The sequence below is a fragment of the Bos taurus genome, chromosome 23, assembly GCF_002263795.3.
Source record: "Bos taurus isolate L1 Dominette 01449 registration number 42190680 breed Hereford chromosome 23, ARS-UCD2.0, whole genome shotgun sequence".
Taxonomy (NCBI): Eukaryota; Metazoa; Chordata; class Mammalia; order Artiodactyla; family Bovidae; genus Bos; species Bos taurus.
Window position 1 is genome coordinate 12,135,790 of NC_037350.1, and position 27,347 is coordinate 12,163,136.

The following is a 27,347-nucleotide window of genomic DNA, read 5'->3' on the forward strand; positions in this document are numbered from 1 at the left end:
CTTCGTGCTTCTTTCAGCCCTCACCTCTAGCTGTCTTGGCTGAACAAAGGTAACATTCTTGAAATCACTGTTTATGGGGAAACCTGTGCTTTCTAATGGGTATTCTAAGCAGTACTTACTAGCATGTCCCAATGACCTTAATTATGTTTCAGATTCCTTCACATTCCAGACTTCCTGCATAGCTTTGGTAAGATTACCTGATTGGGAGATACAGGCAAACATACGTTCATCAGGAAATCTTTGTTTCTTAAAGATTATGTTGGTCCTGTTCCTATACCCCTTCTTGGCTCAGATAAGAACCAAAAGCATTGACTATGTGATTCCATTTACCAGAAACTCAAAAGAAACAAGATATATCTGCAATGACAAGAGTCAGAATGGTAGCTCCCTCTTGGGGAAGGAATGACTGTGAAAGGGTGAAGGAGCCTTCTAGGATACTGAAAATGGGGTGATTTTGATCTAGTGATAGCTACATGGGTATATACACATGCAAATATTCATATTCATCAAGCTATTTATAAAAGTTTTGTGTAATATATGTGTGTTATTCCTCAGTTTAAAACAACAGAATAAAAAAGAATCTAAATATTATAATATGGCATTAGAGTACAGTCCAACACTTTGCTTCTGACAGTGCTGCTACGGTGAGAGATCACTGTTTTCTATCATTTCAGCCTCAGAAGTCCTTCCCATACAAGATACCTATCTTACTGTTTTACAGCTGGGTATGCACACTTGTCTCCTCCACTAGGTAGAACAGAGTGAGCTCCCTAAACACAGCATCTATGTCTTACTAGTTTTCCACACTCAGGACCTGGCATAGCGTCTCAAACAGTGCCTGTACTCCAGGAATATCTGCTAGGCAAATACATTATTTGCAACAACTACAACAATGATCATTATCATTTCTTTAATGCTTACTGTGTACCAGGCCCTATATTAAATGTTTTACATAACATTACATCCTTGCAAAAATCCTCTTAGCAAGCATTATTGTTCTCATCAAATGATATATGGTGAAAGTGAGGCTTAAAGCTGATCGGGAATTTGTCTAAACTCAGTGATGGTTCCAACCTGGTGTCAGGATGAAAGCCCTCTTCTGTAATCTGTCAAATGTTTTCTTTACTCCCAGTTTGTGTGTGGGGGGCATAATTGACAACTTATAACCTATCGCTCTACAAAAGCAGTTTGTATTGCTTCCTCTTAATCCCGCAATTACCATCAATGAAAACCCTCTGCACAAGTTCAGCGTCACCTGTAGTGTCACCTATAAAGCTGTTACTGCAGATCAGAAATGCCACTGTGTTCCCCTTTCCTCTTACCCTTTGTTCCTTGCTTTCAGTTGTGATTTTGTTTGCTATCAATGATGAAATCCATATTATTTAACATGATAGAATCCATCTTTTAAGTAGAGAAAACTGTTAAAAGATTTTGGAAAGCATAAACAGATGTGTAATACTGTAAATACTACCGATTCTCTTGAACTCATCTGAGTTATTTAATCTCTCAAAATACTCTGAATCAATCAGACTTGAATCTACCCTATTGTTTTTAGGGTCCAATAATTCTACTTGTAGATTAAACCAGCATGCTTGATAAGAAAGTGAATCATTTCTCTCATTAGTCATTTCCTCAAATATTACTCTAGTGTCTCAGTACTTTCATGCAGTTAGTCTGTGTTATTATAATTTATATAGAGTAACTTTTAAAAATGTACTTTTTGCTTCTATGTTTGTCTGCTCTCAAGATGAATATGAGCCTATTAGAAAGATGGTTGATCTCTCTCTTTAAAAAAATTTTTACTCCAAACGTGGGATCTGTTTATATAGCATATGTTCCATATATGTTCTGGGCTGAAATCATTCATAACTCTGCCAGAGCAGATTAAACCAGGGGGGAAAAAAACCTTCAAAATAATTAACATTTGCTTTATTTAACAGCCCTGGTCACAAGCTTTTTGAGAGATGCTGTTGAGGCTGTTTTCCCAATGGAATTTTGGTTATTTATGGAGAGCTAGGCTTAACATAATCCACATCCTTCTGGATAATCGTGAGTTAGTGTTTCTACCAGTATATCCAAATGAAAATAATCAGTCCCTTTTGGGTTAGACTCTAACCAGATCTTGAAATATTTCACAGAAAAAGATTGACCCAAGGATATAGGATACAGAGAAGATAAAGGGAAAACCAATTATGAGTAAGTTTCATAAATGCTGTAGTAGAGATTCTTAAAGTAACAGCAGATTAAAAGAATTTTAAAGTTGTGCATATCGTGTCTTACAGTAACTTATTCTATGAAAGTGAAAGTTGTTCACTCATGTCCGACTCTTTGTGGACCCATGGACGATACAGTCTATGGAATTCTCCAGGGCAGAATACTGGAGTGGGTAGCCTTTCCCTTCTCCAGGGGATCTTCCCAACCCAGGGATTGAACCCAGGTTTCCCACATTGCAGGCAGATTCTTTACGAGCTGAGCCACAGGGAAAGCCAAAGAATACTGGAGTGGGTAACCTTTCCCTTCTCCAGGGGACCTTCCTAAACCAGGGATCGAACCCAGGTCTCCTGCATTGCAGGCGGATCCTTTACCAGCTGAGCCACTAGGGAAGTCTTCTAATTTCTCTCAAGGTAACATGAAGATCACCCATAATTCCAGTAATTTTGTAAACACACTCATGGTAAAAATTGCTTCTTTGCTTAATGATCTATTATGAATATTTTTTTTACTAACTTTTTTTTGGCATCATCAAATATTTTCCCTCATCTTTTGTACTGATTTCATAGAATTTTACTGTATGGATGCCCCAGAATTTATCTAAATAGTCCTCTTATTGTTGGACATTTAGGTAGTTGACAATATTGTACTGTTATGAAACCTCTGTGATGAACATTCTTAAACTAGATCTATGATTATTGTCTTTGAAAGTTGCTATAAGTAAAACTCCTGCAACAGGGTTTATTACACCTTGACATGTATTATAAAATAGCTGGATACCTGTCCTCTCGCCCCCAATGACAGGCTGTACCAATTTATACTCATGCTACCAGCAGTGTATAAAAATGCTTTGCTTCTGTACATCATCACCAGTATTGTATATTATCTTTTAAAATACTGCCAATTTGATAGATGAAATATATTTCATTACTTTAATTTGCAGCTTTTTACTTACCATTGAACTTGAACATTTTTACCCATTTTCTACTTATATTTATTCGTTTGTTAATGACTTACAAGATGCCCTTTATATTTAAAGGATATTAATCCAGTGCCTATCACAGTTTGCATGCTGATGATATTAATTTTTATTAGCCCACTCTATCGATCTTTACCTCAATAATTTCTCCTGGCCTAAATTCTTTTTTCTGAACAGCAGCCAAGTGCACATACTGGTTGAGACATCTCCTCACTAGTCCTCTATTAAGAGTCCCTGGAGGCTAAAAATGTGGGGTCAGGGTGACTCCTGAATGGAAAAGGAACAGTGATGGATCTCAGGTTGTCTTCACCTACACTTAGGAGTTTTAAAGAGAGATTCTTCTTTTTTTAACTGAATGAAAAGATTCTTTAAATTCTATGGGTCTATCTGCTAAGTCGCCTCCAACTCTTTGTGACCCATGGACTGTATAGCCCACCAGGCGCCTCTGTCCATGGAATTTTCCAGGCAAGAATACTGGAGTGGGTTGCCATTTCCTAATCCAGGGATCAAATCCGTGTCTCCTCAATTGGCAGGCAGATTCTTTACCACTGAGCTACCTGGAAAGCCCCTTGAATTCTATAGTGCTCTACAATTTTCAAAAAGTTCACACACACAATTTCATATAATCCCAAAATAACCCTTTTAAAAATCCTCTCCCCCTGTATTGTCCCTCCCTCTCCCCATTCTCCCACTGGCAGCCACCAGTTTGTTCTCTATATAAGAGGTATTTATTTTATGTGCCCAGATGCATATTTGCTTAGAAGGTAGGCTTAGCCAGGAACGAAAACCCCTCTGTTGATTCAACTAAGGGAGGGAAAAAAAAAAAAAAAAAAGCAAGCACAGCTTAAAGACTCTAAATGAGAAATTGGCTCCATCTCTTTTTTTTTTCCCATGGAGAGAAATTTTAGTTCTAATAAGGCACAACGGTAAACCCCACCAACTCCCTTCACTTCTTTCCCTGCCAGCAAAGTCTGTTCCTGTATCTCGGCACCTGCAACAACACAGCAGTATTCCCGACTTGTAATCTGCCAGAAAAGGTCTGCCAGGTGAGCTGGCCCAGGACAGACACACTCCCTCTGACTCTAATTGAGAGCAGCTCCTTAAACATACCCCTGACATCTGCACGCCCCCGCCCACACATCAGAAGCTGTTCTCAAAAGGAGCTGCATAAAGGCAGCTGCTGGCCAAGATCTATCGCTGCAGATCAAGTTTGTGTTTAAGCTGTGGCCACAAACCCCTCTACCTAATGAGCACAGCATGAAATGCCTGGTGATATTAAATGTTGTCTCCTCCATCTTCCTTATTCTTATTGTGGAATTTCCCTGAAAAGCAGTGAAGTGCTAGGCTTTTTTAAAAAATTGATTAGCAGGTGTGATTTCGCTTACATCTTCCATAAACGCTCTGGCTGGCTGCATACCATTGATTACTGGGGGTCAGTTTACAGCAACTAATTGCTCTCCTTGCTAGTGTTTTGATACGAAATTCAATAGCAAATATGTTTTCAAAACTCTTGTCTTTGCGGCTTGAGTCAGAAGTGACTTGAGGCAAACCCAGTGGACTGAATTTTCCCTTCTTTAAAATAATTGCTCTCTCATCAGTCTGTGAAGAAAGTTTCCAAATTATAGCATTCTAATTGGAAAGTCTGCATTATGCATGCGATGACAAACTATGTTGTGCTGAGCGGCACTTTTTTCATCCCTTTCTTAAGGGATTAATTCTGTGCCAGATTGTGAACAATGGCTGAGGTTTAACGGTGGAGATCAACAGCTTCTCCACTGAACTGGTCTTTTGGATCAGCAGCAAGAATCTGTTTTGCCTCCTTCTAACTGTCCATCATTTGTGGGAGACTCCACTGGAAGGCCAGGGGTCAAGACAGTTGTTCTTGCCGAGTTTTCCCATTTGGACGAAAACAGACAACTAAGCAAAGATCAACTGCCATGGTATTAGCCATATAACAATAATTTATCATCAGATCCATTTCCAATCTCTCAGACAAAATGAAAGGTACTTCTGACCTCAAAAATGTGTACAGACTATTCTTTGTTAAAATCTTCAGAAATAAAGTTCCTCAGAAATAACTGTCTTCCATTAACAATTCAACAAATATTTGCTGACTATTGACTAAGTGACACTAGGCAAGTCACTTAACTTGTGTTTCAGTTTCATCCCTTGTAAAATGAAAGGTCTACATCTGATGGTTTCTAAGGGCTCTTCCAGTTCTAACATTTTGTAATTTTTTGCGTCAGTCTATGCAGAACAGGGTTTGGGTTTTTGGTTTTTGGGTTGTTTTTTTTTGGCATACCTATCCATTACATAGTAACTCTTCCTTTTTTAAAAAATTGTATTTATTTATTGGCCATGCCCTGTGGGATGCAGGATCATAGTTCCCTGACCAAGGACTGAACCTGTCCCCCTTGTAATGGAAGTGCGGAGTCTTAAACAATGGACAGCCAGGGAAGTCCCAGTAACTCCCCTCTTTGAGTATGGATTCTGGCCCAACCTTAAGGTATATGTAGTGGGTTCCTGAGTTCTGTAGACACAGCTGTGTTGCAGGAAGGCATATGACCCTTGCTGAGCCGATCAGATTTCATACAAAAAATTTACAATTATGTAAGATTTTACCATAATTGGTGCTATTCATTTAAAATGATGATAAAAATGCAGACATTCTGGAGGGACCCTCTTTCATCAGAAGCTCAAAGTAGTAAAGAAAGTCATCTGCAGTGAGAAGTAAACAAGACAGGTGGTATGGCCCAGGAAGGGTTGTCTGGCCTCCTTGCAGGATGACCAACATCTGATTTTAGTCCCCAGTGCCCTAGTGGGGGCCACTGGAGTTCCTGCCTTGGTGTTCCATGAGAAATTTCCCAACCACTTTAATAAACTCACCATTTAAGGCTTAAGCCATCTTCATCTGGTTTCTGCAGCTTGGAAACAAAAGGGCCTAAGATAAGCTCCTAGCGGAGTGCACGAGGCAGAAACGAACAGACGTTCTGATGATGAGGATGACAATGACAACGTGATGGCTATGGGACCAGAGAGATGACAAGGTGAAGAACCAGGATGGTGAGGAGGCTCACTCTGGACAGCAACCTTTTCACTGAAACATGAAAACAGAGCCTCTGTTGAAGCCAAGAGGGGGAGGACTGCAGTGTGGGTGAAAAAGCAGAACGGGCTTCAGAATAGTTTCCATGAGGCCTGCCGCGCTGCAGGGAGTGGCCTTGCAAAGACAGAACAGTCAGCGTGGTTTATAACTCTCTCCAGCAGTGGCACTGAGAGGGTGGAGGGGAGAAAGCAGGGGTGTCAGTGACAAGGCAGAGACAGTGCAGGATGAGGGCAGTGAAGTGCAGTATGAGTGTTTGCCACTTGAGGCTGCTGAGGAGTTACCTGGAGTCAGAGGGGGCTGACCACCTGCCAGAATAGAGGGAGGGGGATGGGAGCTCATGACAGGCTTCCCTGGTAGCTCAGACAGTAAAGAATCGTCTGCAATGCAGGAGACCCAGGTTCGATCATGAGGCAGAAGAGAATTTGTGACGGACACAAGGGTGAAGGAGAGAGGTGTGGTGGAGTTCTGGTCACAAGAGGCAATTTCATTCAGTGCTTTCTGTCACTCTTCTGAATGAGGAGCAGAAAGATAAACATCATGTTAGAGGCTCTGTTCTAAGCTCTGCTACTGAGAGGCAGGAGAGGGCCTGTCACAGCTGCCAGAAGGAGTGAGTACAGCTTCAGAGGAACAACTTTACTGGTGGGAAATGGATTTTTCCCCAAGATGAGAGGGCTCCTATTGCCAGCTGTCAGAAAGTTCAATTGTGCAGCTTCTTCCTCAGGTGAGGAGCGAGGTCAAGCTGAGAAGAGCTGCCGGCCAAGATGAGATTCCCAGCGGGAGCCTGGAGCCAAGAGCCAGCACCCTACCAGAGCACGTGGAGCAGACCAGGTAGCTGTCCTGCAGATCCAGTCACGGAAACTCCCAGGGAGGAACCACCATGGGTCCCCGCCTCTACGTGGGCCACAACCTCGCAGGGCCAAGGGGGCATGAAAAGAAGAAAATGCAGACTGCTTGCCAGATGGAAGGGGAACTTGGGAAATACCCTAGTCAGAGGACATCAGAGCGTGCACGTACCTTCTGACATTGTTTAATCTCTCATACGTCTTAAGAGGGTGACTTCTCTAAGAGAGGAAGAAATAATGACACTGGCTCATAATCTTATCTCACAGTTGGTGTGGGAAAAGGTAAGCATAAGCCCTTGGCTGTCTGGCATGGCAGCTTCTGTGTTTAGTCACTGAAGCTCTGGGGTGAGGAAAGGTGAGGAGACACATATATACTCGGGCTCCACCATGTAAGTTAGTTCACTGAGAAAGCGGGAAATAAAAGCGGATAAACGCTATATCCTCTTCAGTATAATCCAGGGAAGTGATCTGAAATGCAGAATACACCTGCAGGATACAGCTAGACAGAAAGCTGGATGGGACACAACTTTGACACAATGCAAAACTACCAACTGTTAACAGCTAATTTAGACCATCATTTCACTCCTTGGAGGGATTAAGTTTTTAATTTCAAGTTTTAGGTGATGACATAAAAGATAACAGCAAACTACCAAACAGTATGGCTGCAGCTGCAACGTTTAATAAATACTGAGTGTGGAACGAATGGGGAACAGCTAATCATAATCTCACCTCACATTCACACAGATCTCAACGGCTTCAAAATGTTTTTGCATATATTATCACATTTTGGGAAAAAAAACAATTTATAATCAGCACACTTCCTGCTTTCAATGCAAATCTATTTTTCTAACTTACTTGGTTAATTTTTTTTAACATGGGCTAAATACTGCCCAAGCAATCTTTTACAGATTATTCAATCACTTGGCAAACCCTTTATTAATAAGTAAGTTTTAGCCAAGGCTTAGATTTCATCCTACACAGTCCAATTTGATGAAAATTCTTTCATTGTATGCTTTCAATGTGGATATATGAGAAAAATTTTTCCAGGCCAAACAGCCCTAGAGAAGAAAAGCTGTTTTCTTCTATTTTCCAAGGTGACTCTATTCAATATAGCCCCGCTTCTTCAGCAAGATGCTGGCATCAAAAATACTGGGAACCATTTCAAATGGTTTTGTTATATTTTAAAAGGTGAAGTCTCATTATGTTGCAGACCTTTTCAAGCAGTGACATGCTAAGCAGATAAGCAGCCTTTACAGATCTTTCCCTATGTTTAAATTTGGCATCATCAATTCCCCTCTCTGCAGCAAGGCCAGCTGCCTTGATCTCAGCAGCATCCTCATCATGACGTGTAGACACAGTCAGTGAGATTGGCCCAATCTGGTTCACCAGCAGGATCCAAAAAGGACGTGGGAGAGGCAGAAATGGAGAGGTCCTGTCCTGACCACAGGCTTAGCTCCCTAGGGATCGAGCCCAGCTCCATTTGCCATGAGGGGCTGTTGGGATTTCAAAAGAGAAGAATCAGTTTCTTCCCTTAACAGCTGAAGGCAGTATGCACTTGTGTGAGCTTTTCTTTCCCTACTCGCACTTCTGTGAAATTACTAGGAGGGTGAGAAGAGAAGGGTATCTTAAATTAGAGCTCCAAGCTCACTAATCTACCAGTTGAGTTGTAGGGGATTTTCCTTCTTGGATCTTTACACTTCTGACTCCAGTGTAATCAAGTGGCCCCAGTATGGCGGGAAAGCAAAGTCACTGAGTTCCAGGTGCCCCACGTACCACCACCCAATCCCCATCCCACACTCCCTTTGGCTTTCAGGACCAAGTCCAGTCAGCAGGAACTGCCCTGACTGTGCTTCTAGAGCCAGGACCACGCATGGTGCATGGTTCCCAGCACAGTGCCTTACACATCGTCAGCTCCACTGAGTTAAACTGAAGGAGGACACGGGGACAGGACAGGATGATGGAAAGGAGATGGAACTACAGATAAACCTCTTTTCTCACAGGATGAGTTACCAGCACAACATCTTTCAGGGATCTGTAGCCTGAGTTACATTTCAATCTGCACATATGCCAGCCAGTCCTCCACCCCCACACCATTTCGGAGAGTCTCGGTTGAGAGGTCATTTATGAAATGTATCAACTCTGACTATGATTTCATCTTTTGAGCTCTCTCTTCTGCCCCTCCTCTGACCACATGTTAATATGTGCCCACATGCGCACAGCCTATGAAGCCCCAAGAAGCAGAGCCAAAGAGAAATAATAAGCTCCATAGCTCCTTTTCAGTCCCTTGGGTCAGGTGTTCATAGGAATTCCTGTCTGTGGCGAACTCACAGTTTAGCTACAGGCAGATCTTTGTATTCTCTCAACCTGGTGATAAAGGGAGAGAATGGAAGGGCAAAACAAGGTGGGAAGGCTCAACTCTGAATATTACAGGCAAGAGAGTATTCCAGCAGGGGTGAATTACAAGGCAGAACTCTTCCCATCCAGTCGTGTAATCTCTACATTTGTTCTCCCCCAATCTCTTCTCTGGGCACTCTGAACACTGCCAGCACTGTCTTCCCACGCTGTCTCTCTTTCTTATCAGCCTGACCTTTCACCCAAATCAGATCTGGGTTTCAATCTTTGCCCCAGCTTTGAGTCCTCTTCTCTTTCCCACAGGGCACAATCTACAAAGTCCTGAGCTCTTGCTGAAAATGATTTTAAAACACTGTGTGTCCAATCCTTCTGCAGAAGCACCTGCATAGGTCACTCCACCTTCACATCCTCTCTCTGCTAAGTGGCTGCTTTCCTTCTGTCGTGTCCCCAAATTTCCTATTTATTGTCATATTTACACCTACACAATGAAGTGCTTGCCTGTGCTCTCCCTCATATTTACTCTATCTAAATTTCCTTCATTTAGGTCTCATCTCTAATGAACTTCCATCACAAAATTCCTCTGCAAAGGCTTTCACATGAAAAAGACCTTCTAAAACAAAAAAATAAAACTATAATAAGTTACAACTACTATAAAATTTAAACACTTAGAGTAAGCAGATTATTCTATTTGAAGTTTGAGGTATCTCACAAATCATAATCCTCTTTGGGGTACATGACATATCATTAAAATAAAGACATTAATGAGAATAATGACATCTTCTTCACAAATATGTAAGAGTGAGAATCCTAACAATGATAAGTACTTACAAACAAAAGATAATCAATTAGTTTAATAAGTAACTGTGTGAGAAATCTTTTGAAGAATGGCGAAAGGCAAGAAGAAAGGTGAGATTTTATGTAATCTTTCATAACGGCTAGAGGGAAAAAATGGATAATTATGTTTTTCAATGGAATTCTTTTGATCACTGGCCACTCAGTACAGTTTTCTTGATCCAGGTCTTCAAAGCTGAGATCTTAAGTTTTGATTCAAATGCTTTCAACTGAACGTTAATAACTCTAACTTTTCTAACTGCTAAACAGCCATAATTATATTAAACTAGTGTGGGTGTCGGGACAAAAGGCTAAATGGGCAGTTGTCATTTTCTTTTCTGGAATCACCTCTTCTGTTTCCCCAGAGTGGGGGGCCCCGGGTGAAGGCTCCAATGGGGAGGGATGTGAGGGTGCAGCTTCTGTCTCATAAACACTCACTGGAACTGTAGTGTGGCTTCCCCCTCCCTCCCATGTTTATTTGGTTGAAGGATCGTCAGACAAGAGAAAAACACTCCCTCTTTGGAATGTATTCTGCACGAGCTGCCTTTTTAGAAATAACCCTCCCAGGTGCTGACATGAATATTCACCAGAGTATGCTGGGTACAGGGGCCAGCCTCCACGCCATGTACGCTAATCCTTCAAAACGTATTCCAGGCAAGCTACCAGGGTAAAACTCCTGTACAGAAATCGGTGATGGATATTGGATGGCTGAAAGGAGAAAATCTGAGTGAAGGAGGCAGAGATGAATAAATCACTCACATCTGTCTAAGGCCCTCGGCAGCTAGACTTGTCACTTGGACTCAAGCACAGCATGAGGCTTCATTAGAATACTATGTGAATTAAACTGTTTCTTTTGTTCATCTGGCTTATCTTTCCTCATTAAGAAAAACAAACATGTACCTCCCCTGTGCCCCAAAGCCCTATCTATTGGACCCCTTGTTCCTTTCTTTCTGTACCAGGCACCCTGAGAACACAGGTACGGTACCACGCAGGCACCAATGCAGCCATACGGGCATGCGTATACACCCCTGCGCACACACACAACACCCCACTCTGCCTCACTGCCCTGACACATTCAGAAAGATAGAGGCAGAAAAGATTAAGAACCTCACAAACCAGGGAAGGAAGGAACTGTCACGGTGATGAGATCCCAGGCTTCTCAGGACCCTCCTCAGGACTCTGGGACTGAATCCCCAGGACTCAACACTGCGGTTCATGCTGAGGGCAGAGGGGACCTGGTGAGGCAGCCTGTCCAAGTCACACAGGAAACTGTTACAACTAATGCTCTTCTGACAATGTTTACGTGTCGGGGGCTGGGAGACATTCCTGGGGGTAATTTCGAAGGAGCTAGCACTGGAACTGTTCTAGCTGTAAGCACAGTTCAAACTCTAATAGTTTAGGGCATCCAGGAGGTTGGGTGATCCTATCAGGTCAAAGAGAGAAGGAATATGAGTAAGGAGGAAGGAAATGGTAGCTTCTGCGACACTCTGGATCAAGTTGTCCCTCAGCCTATTTGGACCACAAAGGGCTCCACCAGCTCTCCTGCAGCCTCTGATGGACACAAGGACGATCCGAGGCAAAATGTAGCAGTGGCACAGCAGACGGGCCCAGAGGCCAAACTCTGCGGCTATCTTGAAACCTTATCTTCTCAGATTTATAATCTGTTAAACGAGGTGTAGGGTAGGGGAAGAGAGGGAGACAGAGTCTAATTTGGATGATCTGTGGTTCCTAAAGTAACACAATGATAAATCCTTCGGTACTTCTTATAAAGTATCCATAACAAAAAGGTGTATATAAAATGTAAACCAATATTTTTTAAAATATGCTATAGTAGCAGAACCCCTTTTACAAACATCTAAGAACCTATGGTTTTTCCAGTGGTCATGTATGGATGTGAGAGTTGGACTGTGAAGAAGGCTGAGCACTGAACAATTGATGCTTTTGAACTGTGGTGTTGGAGAAGACTCTTGAGAGTCCCTTGGACTGCAAGGAGATCCAACCAGTCCATTCTGAAGGAGATCAGTTCTGGGATTTCTTTGGAAGGAATGATGCTAAAGCTGAAACTCCAGTACTTTGGCCACCTCATGCGAAGAGTTGACTCATTGGAAAAGACTCTGATGCTGGGAGTAGGAGGAGAAGGGGACGACAGAGGATGAGATGGCTGGATGGCATCACTGACTCGATGGACGTGAGTCTGAGTGAACTCCGGGATTTGGTGATGGACAGGGAGGCCTGGCGTGCTGCGATTCATGGGGTCACAAAGAGTCGGACACGACTGAGTGACTGAACTGAACTGAACTGAAGAAGAACCTCAATATTCATAACAGGTAAAAGCAGAACCACTCTACCAAGGTCCGCGGTGGGGCCTCATCTGCCAGACTTCCTCCTGCGGTCGCCAAGGCTCAGCCCCCGTAAAACACAGTAGGAAAAATCACTGGGTCATGGTGTATACTGTGACCCCAAACTAAATGCTGATATTAATGCTCATATCTTTAAATAACAGCCTTATATTAATAACTTATTATTCACACTTTTTGAAACCATGAAGGGCAAATGGCTTCCCTAATTCTTCACTTTTACCTGTATGGACTAGAGCTGTTAGTGAGAAATGGAGTTGAATAGATAAGAGCACTGGTAAACTATGGCCTGCGGCTGCCTCTTTTTGTAAATAAAGTTTTATTGGAACACAGTGTGCCCTCTCACCAGAGTGGAGCAGCTGTGACAGAGACTATAGTATACAAAGTCTAAAATTACTATCTGGTGCTTTATGAAAAAAAGTTTGCTAGTGCCAGGAATAGAAAACTAAAGCTCTTCATATGGAGCAATAAAGAGCTATGGCACCAAAGCAAGAAATAAAGGTATAGCTTAAGGCTGAGTTTAGTCCAGAAACATCTAAAATCCCTTTCTTCTGTTGAAAGTTTTCAGTAGATTTTCATGTAGCAAATTCTACATAGGGCTGTTAGATTCTGCTTAGTCCTAATCCCACCACTATTTCTGTGACAACTGTACAGACAATTGTTGGCTTGTTTTTCACCCCAAATTTCTGGTATTTCTGCTAAGAGTAAAGGAAGGAAAGAAGGAAAAGAAGGAATAGAGGGAGAGAGGGAGGGAAGGAGGGAGATTCTAATTAAAAATGAAAACCTGAAAACCATTCCCAAATCTGTTCCCTGAACTGATGAAGGGCCTAGGCGCTACATTCTCAAACTGAAGATACATGCAAGCACAACAGACACTTGACCAAGACCCTCCAGATCTCTATGCAAGAGCACGGAGGCAGCAGAGTAGGGTGAAGAAGTTATAGAGACATTTAAAGTCAATAGTTCAGTTCAGTTCAGTCGCTTAGTCGTGTCCGACTCTTTGCAACCCGTGGACTGCATGCAGCACACCAGGCCTCCCTGTCCATCACCAACTCCTGGAGCTTACTCAAACTCATGTCCACTGAGTCGGTGATGCCATCCAACCATCTCATCTTCTGTCGTCCCCTTCTCCGTCCGCCTTCAATCTTTCCCAGCATCAGGGTCTTTTCCAAGAAGTCAGTTCTTCACATCAGGTGGCCAAAGTATTGGGAGTTTCAGCTTCAGCATCAGTCCTTCCAAAGAACACCCAGGACTGATCTCCTTTTAGGATGGACTGGTTGGATCTCCTCGCAGTCCAAGGGACTCTCAAGAGTCTTCTCCAACACCACAGTTCAAAAGCATCAATTATTTGGCGCTCAGCTTTCTTTATAGCCCAACTCTCAACATCCATACACAACTACTGGAAAAACCATAGCTTTGACTAGACAGACTTTGTTGGCAAAGTAATGTCTTTGCTTTTTAATATGCTGTCTAGGTTGGCCAGAGCTTTTCTTCCAAGGAGCAAGTGTCTTTTAATTTCATGGATGCAGTCACTATCTGCAGTGATTTTGGAGCCCCCCAAAATAAAGCCTCTCACTGTTTCCATTGTTTCCCCATCTATTTGCCATGAAGTGATGGGACTGGATGCCATGATCTTAGTTTTCTGAATGTTGAGTTTTAAGCCAACTCTTTTACTCTTCACTTTCATCAAGAGGTTCTTTAGTTCTTCTTCACTTTCTGCCATAAGGGTGGTGTCAATCTGCATATATGAGGTTATTGATATTTCTCCAGGCAATCTTGATTCCAGTTTGTGCTTCATCCAGCCCTGCATTTCACATGATGTACTCTGCATATAAGTTAAATAAGCAGGGTGACAATATACAGCCTTGACGTACTCCTTTCCTTATGTGGAACCAGTTTGTTGTTCTATGTCCTGTTCTAACTGTTGCTTCTTGACCTGCATACACATTTCTCAGGAGGCAGGTCAGGTGGTCTGGTATTCCCATCTCTTGAAGAATTTTCCATAGTTTGTTGTGATCCACACAGTCAAAGGCTTTGGCGTAGTCAATAAAGCAGATGTAGATGTTTTTTTGGAACTCTCATACTTTCTTGATGATCCAACAGATATTGACAATTTGATCTCTGGTTCCTCTGCCTTTTCTAAATCTAGCTTGAACATCTGGAAGTTCATGGTTCATGTACTGTTGAAGGCTGGCTTGGAGGATTTTGAGCATCAAAGTCAATAGGTAACACACAAAAGTTATATGGTCAACGATAAGGCAGTTAGTATGACAGCAGTAAAACACTATTATCTCAGGAAGATGACACCACAGACTAAACCACACCAATTAGACAGACAGGGTTGTTTATCAGTCACCAGGAGACAATGAATCTGTAAGGTTCTATCCCCTTGCTCTCTCTCCAGTGCTGTCTACTGGGGTTATAAAAAGCATCTTACAAGATACCTGACCAGGGCAGTATGATCACAGAACAATAAAAACCTTATAGTGCTTAGTGTTTTAACACAGCTACTCATATGGAATCTTTAATGAAAATAATTTTAAATCAGTTCACTTCAGTCACTCAGTCGTGTCCGACTGTTTGAGACTCCATGGACTGCAGCACACCAGGCTTCCCTGTTCACCACAAACTCCCGGAGCTTACTCAGACATGCCATTGAATCGGTGATGCCATCCAACCATCTCATCCACTGTCATCCCCTTCTCCTCCTGCCTTCAATCTTTCCCAGCATCAGGGTCTTTTCCAATGAGTCAGTTCTTCCCATCAGGTGGCCAAAGTACTGGAGTTTCAGCTTCAGCATCAGTTCTTCCAATGAATATTCAGGACTGATTTCCTTTAGGATGGACTGGTTGGATCTCCTTATAGTCCAAGGGACTCTCTAATTTTAAATGGATGGGCTCCATTTCAATGTTCTTCCCCAAAAGTTCCAAATAATATCCATAAATTCTTTCCTTTTTCTCTGAGACTAAAATACACAGCTAAAATCCCACTACAGCAAACACAATCATGACAAAGCAATTTACCCTTCTACCAAGAATGCTATTATCAACAAGATATTATTCACTGGGTTACTGCTAATTCTCAAACAATTCTTTATAGATAATGCTTTATCTATTTCTAACAGGACTATTATGAACTTCATAATAAGTATACTATTTGGTTATAGATGCTTTATTATTCAGCTTCCCTGGTGGCTCAGATGGTAAAGAAGCTTCCTGAAATGCAGATCAAACCTGAGTTCGATCCTTGGGTCAGGAAGATCCCCTGGAGAAAGGAATGGCTACCCACTCCAATATTCTGGCTTGGGAGAATTCCATGAACACAAGAGCCTGGCGGGCTATAGTCAGAGCTGGAACACAACTTTAATCCTCACAGATGAAGTGATTACAGAAAGTTAGATATTGAGAAAAAAGTTGACAAGGGCTTGCATTAGACATCAGGGGACAATTAAATGATATATGCCTAAGGGACTTAGGAACAAAATCTATTATCTTAGACCACAGCTACCCCTTCCCACAAGGTTCTTGAGGTAAGCACCCACCAAGGAAAGTCTCAGAAAGTGGGAAGCAAAGGGACACTTTATTGCTAGTAGAATTTTGTCCCCAAACTCTAATGCAAGAGACGTAAGACACGGCACGGCATACTCAAGTTGGTTATGCTTAAATAGCTTCACCCAAAGCAAGTTAGGAGGTCTGTTCTGTCCCTTCTTCCACTCACAAAACTTGCTTCTTACCACTCCCAAATGGAGGAAGGATCAACTTAATACACCTTCTAGTACCACCGAGGCAGAGTGGGTACAGCACAGATCATGGTCCCCCCTACCTAGCCCTGAACTACCCTGGGCTGAGGTAGTAACCTTACCCTGTCCACCCTAAAAGATAAAAAAGGAAATAAGAAAGTCCAAGGAGAAGAAAGATTGTGTCTGCTTGTTGTGAAGATAGAGGAGAGGAGAGAGAGATGGGGAAGAGGTAGGAACAGAGAGGAGAGAAGAATTAGCAGAAGTAGTCCCGGCCATGCCACTTAGGACCCAGTGGAAGACAAGAGACACAAGCAGTGCTTACTGAACTGTGGCCCCTCTCACTCCTGCAGACTCACACATCCGATCAGTATCTCCCCTGGAAAAGGACTGAAGGCTCTGACCAAGACCCCCATTTGGGGGAGAAGTAAAACGGGGATGGGGAAGGCACAAGAAACCATGGTAGGGAAAGAAGAGGGTATTTTAATTTTTTCTCCCAAGACAGAATTGTAGTATTGCTACAACCACTCTCTACTTACTGTACTTCTCATTTCAAAAGTTCCAAAAACCAGAAATATTCACTGTAATCTTACAAACAGCACATTCTAAGAACTTAGGAGAAGACTGGATGTGATAAGATAGTTATTGTCCAATATTCCCTTGGAAAGTCAGAGGTCTTTTAATGTATCTTTTCACCCTAGAGCTGATGGGCATGACTGTTTAAACTCCAGATGTTAAAAACTGAAAATGTTATCTCTAGCTGGACTTTTGACATAATTAACCTACCATTACAAAATAACATGGATATGCAGTCAAGTTCTGGTATTAGAATTTTATATGTACAGAAAAAAAGTCAAGTCTCTCTAACCTGAGTTATAGGTAAACAGGTATTTTGGTTAATCAAATATGTCTGGTTAACAGATTCCATATGGACTGCCAACTTGAAAAAAAATTCAGGAATGTTTAAAATACACTTAGCTAGAATAAAACCACACCAAATAAAATGTATTTTCCTTTTGAGGGCACTTAGGATCTTGCCTGCTTCCCAAATTTTATTAGGTACATCCACTTTCACTGTGCTGGTAAAACATGAAGACCAATTGCAGTAAATTAAATGCTGGTAATAGTTTGTAACAGAAACTTAGTTTTTTCCAAGAGGTAAATTTCATGAATAAGAAATCAAATATAGATAAGCAGTAATGCTTCTCATTTTGGGTAAGAATTACCCAGTAAGCAGATATACGCTTTTTATTTACAGGACATTTCTGAAACTGAGAATAATATAAAGTAAAATGATCATATTTACTATTTTAGATACATCCAGAAGCTGTGGGCATTTTAAAAAGTAAATAGGAAAAAAAAATACCGAATTATATACTTTAAAAGGGCAAATTATACATTATATGAATATCTCAATAAAGCTGTTTTTTAAAAATAAACCGAGCATATGAAATATGGAGATTTATAAAAATCCCAAAGCAGATGTGAAAAGTCAAGCAGGAGGTAGGGTCTGCAGCAGAGTTGTTGACTGGATGAGCCAACTCCTTGCTATGACCCTCAACTTCTTTGCCAGCCGTGCTAGGGCTGATGGCATGACAGTTCTACCTAGTAACTAAGTGGAAGTTGGCTAGGTAGGGCTTCAAATAAAGCTTTGGATTTTCCTAATAAAAAGAGACAGACGTGACTGTCAGGGTTCTCCACACTTAAAAGTTTGTGTTTCCCTTTGTTCTTTTCCTTCCTGCCTAAATGCAGACGTGGTAGTTAAAGCTGTAGCAGCTGTCTTGTTTCTCTGAGGCAAAAATACAAGGGGAAAAGACCAAGATAATCAAAAAGCTCACTGAACTGCAGAACCAATACTTAGCAGCCACCCACCCATATACTTTTTATGTGAGAACCAAACAGATAAACAAAAGCAAAACAAAACCAAATAATTTTTAAAAAGCAAACATTTTTAAAAAGTCTTTCTTGGGAATTCCCTGGTGGTCCAGTGGTTAGTACTCCACACTTCCACTGCTAAGGGCCCAGGTTCAATCTGTGGTCGGGGAACAACTAAGATCCCACAAGCAGCATGGTGCAGCCATAAATAAATAAATAGTCTTTCTTAATCAGTTTCTTTGTTATTTGAAGCCAAATGCAAGCTTCTTTGGAGCACATGAGGGCTAGGAATAAAAATAAATGTTGTCAAGTCTGAGCCACAACATTTAATGAAAAAATTTCTATAATTTACCTCAGGAAATGAGGGTGGGTTGAACCAGAAGATACAATGCCTTCTCTCACCTTCTTTTTAAGGCCATAAGAGGCTCTGTAGGATTGTGAAAAAAAATTGGAATTGCCATGTTCACGGCGGAGAAAAGAAAAGGATCTCAAGTTATACTGCAGTCTCTCCACATTTTAAATGGAGACACTGAAGCAGCTAAACCTCCAGAGCTACTGAAAGACACAACAACTAAAAGGACCATTAAATTGTATGGAAAATCGAAACAGTCTTGACTGGTATTTGGTTACAGTAAAAGGATAATGCAGCAAGGCTGGTAATGTCATAATCATTGAGGGACATAGTTTCAGACATCATAAGGTAAAAGGAAGAAAAAGGAACCTTACCACTTGCTCTTAAGGGCACAGGAAAGAAAATCCAGGCAGAAGGAAAAGCACACTCTGCATTTATCTATGTAACCAATAGCCCTTATACTGAATCTGATACATTGTTGAAAGAGGTGGTTCAGTTCAGTTCAGTCTCAGTCCTGTCTGACTCTTTGCCACCCCATGAATCCTTAACACAACAGGAAAAAAAAAAAAAAAGATTTCTTAGCCCCACCTAAGGCCCTGAGTGTCCAGGCAAGTTGCTCAAAGTAGTCCTGTAAGGGCACCAACCAGCCTGTCATCATAATCACTCTTTCTAAGAGAAGGATGCACGATGGAGGTGGATGGATGGAGAAGAAGGGGAGGTGGAACAGTTGTTCTTGATCTCTGTGCTTCTGCTTGTCCTTCACCAGAGATGCAAGGATGTTATGGTCCAGTGCCTCTGTGGTTACCAGGTTACCAAGCGTAAAGTCGAGAGAGAGAGAGAGAGAGAGGCGTAGAGACAGACAGACACCAGGTGCTACCGAGATCACCCAAAGCATCTTCACAAGGTGACAAATGTGTGCTCCTGGTGGTGGCTGGGAAATCTGATTTGAGAGTACCTGAGGACTGAAGGTTTTAAAAGATAGATTACTGTGTTGTATTAATTCAAGGAGTAATTTCTTAAATGAAGGTGATCCTTCATCAGATTTCAAAACAACTTCATTTCCTTAATACTCAAAAGATAGATTTGAGCAGTTTGATGTATTAAATTTGTAGAAACTTTGGTCAGTTTGCTGAAAGCCCTGTACTTCTGCTAGCCTTCATGAGAACAGCCACATTTCTGTGACACAGCATGGCCAATCCTGTAGGAAGCAGCCTTTAAAACATCACCAGACTCAAACCACAGGAGTAGGTTGATGCTTTCCCTTCCTTTGATCTTCCAAGGTAAATGGTTCCAGTTTATTAAAATGATTGTTTAAAACACTACTGGTAAAGTATTTGTTTTAGAGGGGTCTCAAATAACAATTCTGAATAATTACTAAACATATATTTGCACATAAAATACTGGGTCCAATGGGGTTGATATCCTCTGTAAAAACGTCTTCTTGATGGGTTAATCTTTGAAAACTGAAAGGACTTTTCTTTTCATGTATTCAGCTATATTTTATGATGACTAGTTGTCAAGTTCTCTAATCGCTCAAGGGAGATAAATGGTTGACATGTGAGATAAATCAAACATAAACAAACACACACACATACACACACTTTTTTGGGGGGAGGATTTAACCTTTCCTGTTTTTCCAAAGAATATCTGAATTCTAGTCCCCTTCCTGTATTTTTAACAAGCAACTGAGTTGCCATAGTAATATTTTCTGGTCTTGAAATACCTCTAGGATGAATCTAGCTGAGACATATTTACTGTTCCCCCAAACTCTGCTATCGTTTCTAGGCTCCAGGATTTCTGGTCCCCTTAGTGTTCACACGGTTCAGACTCTAGCATCTACTGGGAACCACAGATAAAATTTTTTATTCAACAATTGTTCTGGGAACCAGAGTTCTGAGGTCTGAGGGTGATAAGAGAAGACTTTAGTGCAATGCAGATAGGCTGTGAGAGAAACTACGCTTGGTAAATAAATCATGGATCAGCAAGACAAGGAAGAATTCTCTGGTTCAAGGCTGTGACAGATGACATTCAGCATGACTGATATGGAGCAAATTGTGTAAAATATCTTTCCAATTTTGACTAGAATTATAGGCAATCTTAATCCAAGCCAGAAGAGTCATATTTTTAGATATTTGTTGTATTCTTTAGACTACAAAAAGGAAATTTTTAGCTCTCTAGGTCACAAAGAAGGTTTTCCTAATGTAAATAAAAGTATGCTTGCCTGCGTAGCACTCAGACAGAACGAAATGGAAGCAGCGTGAAACGCAAGGCAGCCGTCCTTACCTGTGCTCATGTCAGTGTCTAACACCAGAGCTTCATCTTAGTCATTTGTGGGAGATGCCAGATCTTTAGCAGTTTCCTCACATATGCTTAGAACAGACACACTGAGCAAATATGATGTCCAATTTAGTTGATAGATAGGACTCCCTTTTGTGGCACTAACATACTATGTTGTCAGCTCAGTCAATGAGTGTTTATTGAGTACTCACAGCATGGAGAACTGTACCAGGCACTTGGAAATTGCTGCGAAGACCCAAGTTCATCTCAATACTACAATCACTATCTTCAACTTGAGATTATCTGTGGGACTATGAGAACTTGAGGACAGCACACATGTAGCAAATACTCATATAACTATAAAGCATCACTTGAGTCATTGGCTCAATTTCTCTCCCCATCCTTATTGGACTAGGCGTTCATTTGGAGCTACTGAATGGGGCAAAAATGGTATGGTTTGTGGTTCTTCTTTTTTTCTGTGCCTGTCCTGTGGGAGGGAAGTGGATGAGCAATAGTTTGGTGGGGTGGTCAGCAGAGGTAAGAAGGAAAAAACTGCAGTAAAAAATTGGATTTCTAATTTATAGCCTGAATAGATAACCCGGAACGACTGCAGTCACACAACAGTGAAAGGCCAGCTGAACTGAGCACGGACTTAAAAGCTCAAAAGGAAGGAAAAATATGTTGGGATGAATAAGGACCACAGTGGCATATCTAGGTGTTTTTTTCAAGGATCAACTTGCTATTGTTTTGTTTTATCCATGCTTAATAACTGCAAGGCATAAACTAATTTGTGGTTCAGAAGTTCTGTGGCAGATTAACTTTTTCATTGGCAGAATTGTGTTTTTTTTTTCCCCTATTGCAAAGTCATCCCCACAAACTAAGTCACCCCCACAAACTTGGTGGAGACTATGAATATCCACCAAGAACATACTTTGGGATAGATTCATTTTGTTCTAACATACTATATGCATATAATATTTTCCAACTGAGGAAATGTTATTTGAGGAACTCAAAATATTTTTGTGTCATTAACTCCTTAATCCTCATAACACCCAGGAAGGCTGTGGGTTTATTTAGCTTCATCTATCTGTGCTGTTTCAATCTTTCAACAGCCTACTTACTCACAATTAGGTTAGTTAAAGCATTATGGGTATTTTACTTACAGTATTGCTCATATCAATTACAAAACCATCATTTTCAAGCTAATGTAAGAATTGTTAATTTAATTGACTATCTTATAATTAGGGTTTCAAACAAAGTGCTGTCATTTATTAGCTGAAAAAGATTGGGCGATAGGCATGCTTAATGTGCAGCATATGTGATTTCTCATACTAACCTCAAAACACTTAAAAGGACATCATGATTAGCAAGCAGAAAGATAGTAAGTTTTAACCTTAGGCAACAGAGGGACTATAAGACATCAGGTAGATTAGGTTAGTTACTATGACTCTACCTTAGTTTTTTTTATGCGGTCAGGCCTCTGAAGATTTCCTGTTATTTAAATCTTAATGTTTTTAAAATGGCATGAAAATGATATAATTACTACTCAGTTACCCACTTTTAAGGCACATTCCAGGCAATTTCTCTCATTTCCTCTCAAAATGAATAACTTCCATTGTGCCTGTAAACCTAGCAACAACAAAGACAAACGCCTTTATTTCCAAGTTAAACTGCCTGCTCTGGCTCCTGGGGATGAGAAATAAATGCCAAGGATGGGGAGAAAGTTTCATATAAACTCAAGGCGTCCTAGCCTCCTGCTTCTTTCCCGGGAGCTGGTTGGACAAAGGCGGTCAGGAACAAAGAAGGTAGCTTCCAAAGGCATGCGGGCTCCCCAGCTCCGCCCTCCCCTCCTCAGTAAAGAAGCCTCTCCTCTAACAGTGCTAACAAAACACCGCGATGGGTATACGGCGGTGGGTGGAATGGTTCTGGGAGCTGGTGACTGAACACATTAACAGAAACAGTAACAAGACATCTCAGGGCTGTCGCCCTGAACACCCCCTTCCGCCTCTCGCCTGTCGCTCTCCCTCCGTCACTGTGCTCCAGTCACCCTGGCCTCTCTGCCGCTCCTGAACTTGCCTCGCCTATTCTGCGCTCACATGCTTGTTGCAGGGCCCTGGCATTTTGCCTGTGAGGCTCATCCCCCAGGTCCCCAAGCGGCTTGCCCTTTCCAGCCTTCTGGTTCTGCAAGGTGAGGCCTCCCCGACCACCCAATCTAAAACTGCAGTATCTCCGCATCCAAGTCCTCCCTCCTGATGGTTCCATCTCTGAAATATCTGACACGTTACAAATAGTGCTGTTTACTGGATATCCACCACTGCCTGCCTCCTCCCAATAAGACTGTCAGTTCTGCGAGAGCACTGATGTTTGTTTTCTGTACTCAGTGCTGAATCCCCAGGGCTTAAACAGTGCCTGGCACTTAGTACAAGGCTCAATAAATGTTTGTTGAGTGAATGAAAGAAAATGGAGGCAGGAGGAGATGATCAGAGATCATGTTTCCAGGTCTGCCTTTTCAGGACCCACAAGGGTACTTATTGTAGCAGACGCACTAGCAGGATTAGGGTCTCACAGATGGTTGTTAGCCTTGGTCATTGTCTGCCAAGAAGCTCTGCTTGTCTACCCAGCTACAGGGGAAACTCTCAGGAAAGAAAGAAACGGCATGGGTGAAAACACACGAGCAAGAGAAATCTTACTCACGCAGTAACTCTGTCCTTTCTTAGGAATAAAGAATGCAATGATCAAGATAATCCATGTTTGAGACCTTTGCCTCCGTGTTCACCATCGACAAAGAAACCTGAAATTTTACAGTTAGCGTACCATGTGATTGGACCTCCAGAGGAAGAGGTTCCAGGACTGCTAGACTCCTCCCTCTTGGCTGGAGAAAATGCTGGTCACCCAGCTCTGGAATGCTCTCCCTTTAGGTGCTGATTCAGAATCACTGGGCTTCTGTGGACACAGTGACTAGGAGAGCAACTGAGTCATCACCAACAGCAGAAGCTGGGGGTTAAAGGTCACTGACTGATCAACCTGTTATTTGTCAATAAGCAGCTATCTGGACACATCAGCTGCTGCTAACCATGGCCTGCCACGATATCCACCGTTGCCCACAGGCATTGGCAGTGGAGAAATCCTTCGCCCTTTCCTCTTCTTGAGCATGTCACAGAAGAGGCAAATGCAGTTCCTCACAACATAATGTTAGTTTGCTAGAGACGTGTCTCTTTGAGTGTTCAGCCAGTTACTTGGGGCTTCAATTGCATGGATTTTCTCACTGCAAAAGCAATAGCCGGGCTTACGGATGATGGAGGTTTCACACAGTGCTGAGATACACAATTCTGCCTTCGGTTGTACTCACATTCACCAACCCTCTCTGAGTCAGGAAAAGAAAAATTGTTTGGGAGAACCATTTTCATTTCACTTTTAAAGAAAACCAAATGGGACTGTTCTCTCATGTCTCTCTTAAGTTCCAGTGACACCTTTTTCTGGAGTTAGATTCAACATCTGTGATTCTTTGAGTAGAGCTAGAAGCCAAGGTAGCCTTGCCACACAAAAAGCCTGTTTGTCTCTCTCTGAGTCGTCACCTTGGCAACAACCTCATGAAGTCCCTGCTGGATCTAAAATTCTAGATCTCCCACTATATCTCTGTTATATTCCCCCTTTTTTTATTGATAGACTACCTCATCTGCACATTCAATTTGTCAAGGAACGCTTATTCTGAGTTGCCACAGGCTTTATATATCAGATGAGACTGGGAGGAGGCAGTAAGTAAACAATTATAATACAAACATGACAAATGCCCTGGGAGGAATTACACACAATACACTGACTAGGGATGTCTGAATCAGCCCAGGAGATGACAGAAGGTTAGGGAAGCATTCCCAAAGGAGTTAAGTCTTAAAGGGGTCATAGAGCCAGGTCAGAAGAACTGATGAGAAGACAGTGAGATACACATGCAGTGAGAACAGCATGTTCAAAGAACTGAAGGGAAAGAGAGGGTGACGTGCAGAACTGCAAGTAGCTGGATAGGCTGAGATAGTACGTGTGGGGGTGGGAGGAGAGGCAGGAGACAGGGTGCACAGACAGAAGGGAGCCACAAGTTCTTAATGCCTTTGTCTGAACTTTCTCCTGAAGGCAAATAATAGCCATGAATCCTCTGAGGAAGGGGCAGGACCACATCAGACTTGTGTTAACGGTGTGGGAGGTGGCTGCAGGTAGGGAAAGGAGAGCTAGACAGAGAAGAGAACTTCCAAAGGTGCAGCTACAGTGATGGCAGTGGACGTGGGGAAGACAGGAGGATCTGTGAGATATATAGGAGCTGGTACTGACAGCTGATTGGTTCTGTGGGGGAGGTGAGGAAAAGGAAGGAATCCAGGAAGATGTTTTTGACTCAGTGGATGGATGGTTGGGTGGGGTATACCAAATGAGATGAGAAAATCACAGTATGAGGCAACCTGAACAGGGAAAGAGGAGAAGGGTGGGACTCCATTTCTGACATTTGTTTTCAGATGCACATGGACCAGTGTTAGGTGGCAGGGAGATGTGTGGTACCAGGTAAGCAGACAGAATACAGGAAACGTTAAAAGAGAATGGGCAGAGCTGCTAAGCAGCCAGTTTGCTTCTATCTTCGTTGGCAAGAAGACGGGTCTTCAAATTAGAAATGGCAGAACAAACATAATAAAGAGAAAATTGAAGCCCCAAACAGTGAAATGAAAGAAAGAGAGTATCCAGTCAATTTAAATGATTTCAAGTCTCCTGCTCAGATGAGTTACGCAACAACCCTGCTGAAAGAAATTGCAGCTGTAATCTCAGAGACACGATTGGTAATCTTCAAGAAATTGTGGAGACTATAAAATAAGAGAAGGACAACTGTTTTCCAGATTTTTAAAGTACAGAGTAAAAGATTGTAATGGGAAATATGCAGATAAGTTTCACACCGTTTATGACAAGGATTCTAGAATGACTTATTAAATAGGTGGCTCATGATTAGTTAATGCATGCAGCTAAGAAAAAGGAAGGAGGGGGTGTTGTTTGCCGAAAGAAGTTTATTTGTACTTCTATTTTGTCCAGACTGAATGTGGCTTGTCTCCTTCCCCTTCTGAAGCACAATGTGAGCTCTCGGGCCTGCAGGACAAATTCACAGCTTCTCTATCTGTGATTTGTTGCCCAGAGTACTCAGCCTGTACGTGACCCTTTATGTAAAGAGGTTGACAATTTAAATGAAGAAATTAACAGAATGAATTCTCCAAGAAATTCAGCATCAACTGTCAGTGTACCTCAGGAATTGATAAGCAGACTTAACTTCTGTACTATTAGCCTGAACATCACAAAACCTTTGCCTATTAGAATCCTACTACCTTATTTTTTGTGCTATTTCTTTCTTTACAAATACTAATTTTAAAATGAGAACAGGAAACAGTAAGGCACCTGGGAACGTTTCCCCCAAAGATGGGCACAATAAGGGGCAGAAACAGTAGAGACCTAGCAGACACCGAAGAGGTCAAGGAGAGACGGAAAGAATACATGGAAGAACTGTATGAAAAGGATATTAATGAAACAGATTACTGTGATGCTGTGGTCAGACATTCTGGAGTGTGAAGTCAAGTGGGCCTGAGGAAGCACTGCTGTTAATAAAGCTAGTGGATATGATGGAATTCCAGTAGAACTATTCAAAACCCTAAAGGATGATGCCATCAACGTGCTGCATTCACTATGTCAGCAAATCTGCAAGACCCAGCAGTGGACACAGGACTGAGAAAGGTCAATCCTCATCCCAATTCCCAAGAAGGGTAGTACTACAGAATGTGCTAACCATTGGACAATTGCACTCATTTCCCATGCTAGTAAGGTCATGCTTAAAATCTTGCATGCCTGGCTTCAGTATTATGCAAATCAAGAACTTCCAGATGTCCAAGCTGGGTTTAGAAAAGGAAGAAGAACCAGAGATCAAATTGCCAACATTTGCTGGATCATAGAGAAAGCAAGGGAATTCCAGGAAAACATCTTCCTCTGTTTCACTAACTAGGCTAAAGCCTCTGACCGTGTGGAACATAAGAAACTGTGGAATGCTCTTAAAGAGATGGGAATACCAGAACATCTTACCTGTCTCCTGAGAAACCTGTATGTGGGTCAAGAAGCAACAGTCGGAACCCTGTATGGAACAACTGATTGGTTCAAGGTTGAAAAAGGAATACAACAGGGGTGTCTGCTGCCAGGCTTGGATGAGTTACAAGCTGGAATCAAGATGGGCAGGAGAAATATCAAACACCTCAGATATGCAGATACAACTCTAATGGCAGGAAGCAAAGAGGAACTAAAGAGCCTCTTGATGAAGGTAAAGGTAGAGAGTGAAAGAGCTGGCTTAAAACTAAATATTAAAGGGGGGGGGCATTTAGCCCCATTACTTCATGCTAAATAGAAGGGGAAAAGGTGGAAGTAGTG

At 41.9% G+C, this 27,347-nt stretch overlaps 1 protein-coding gene across 6 annotated transcripts in view; it reads right to left on the reverse strand.

Annotated features, from left to right (window-relative positions):
- The window catches only part of BTBD9 (BTB domain containing 9), a 413,001-nt gene that overhangs the window by 75,948 nt on the left and 309,706 nt on the right, over positions 1–27,347 (reverse strand).